Below are 318 nucleotides of genomic sequence, written 5' to 3'. Positions count from 1 at the left end.
CCCGGCGAGGGCTGTAGCGCTGCGCTCGTATCATCCTGCTCTTCCACCCCCCGGCCCCCAGTGCGGCTGCAAAACCACTGTTTAACATTACCGAAACATTTATAGTTTAGGAACGCTGGTTATCAGGCGTGCCTGCCCGCAGATAAACACCGCCAAGAAAAATAAAACAAAATCCACCATATATACACAAGCTACATACTGAAAGACAACAGTATTACAATTATAAGACTGATACATTATATTTTTCCATGAAATGCACGTAGAAATGGAAAAAGTAAAGAGTATTTCTTTCAGATTTTATTACAGTGACTATTTTAT

Source organism: Corvus brachyrhynchos, unplaced genomic scaffold, assembly GCF_000691975.1.
Source record: "Corvus brachyrhynchos isolate BGI_N302 unplaced genomic scaffold, ASM69197v1 scaffold53, whole genome shotgun sequence".
Taxonomy (NCBI): domain Eukaryota; kingdom Metazoa; phylum Chordata; class Aves; order Passeriformes; family Corvidae; genus Corvus; species Corvus brachyrhynchos.
Note: the sequence above shows the minus strand (reverse complement) of the source record.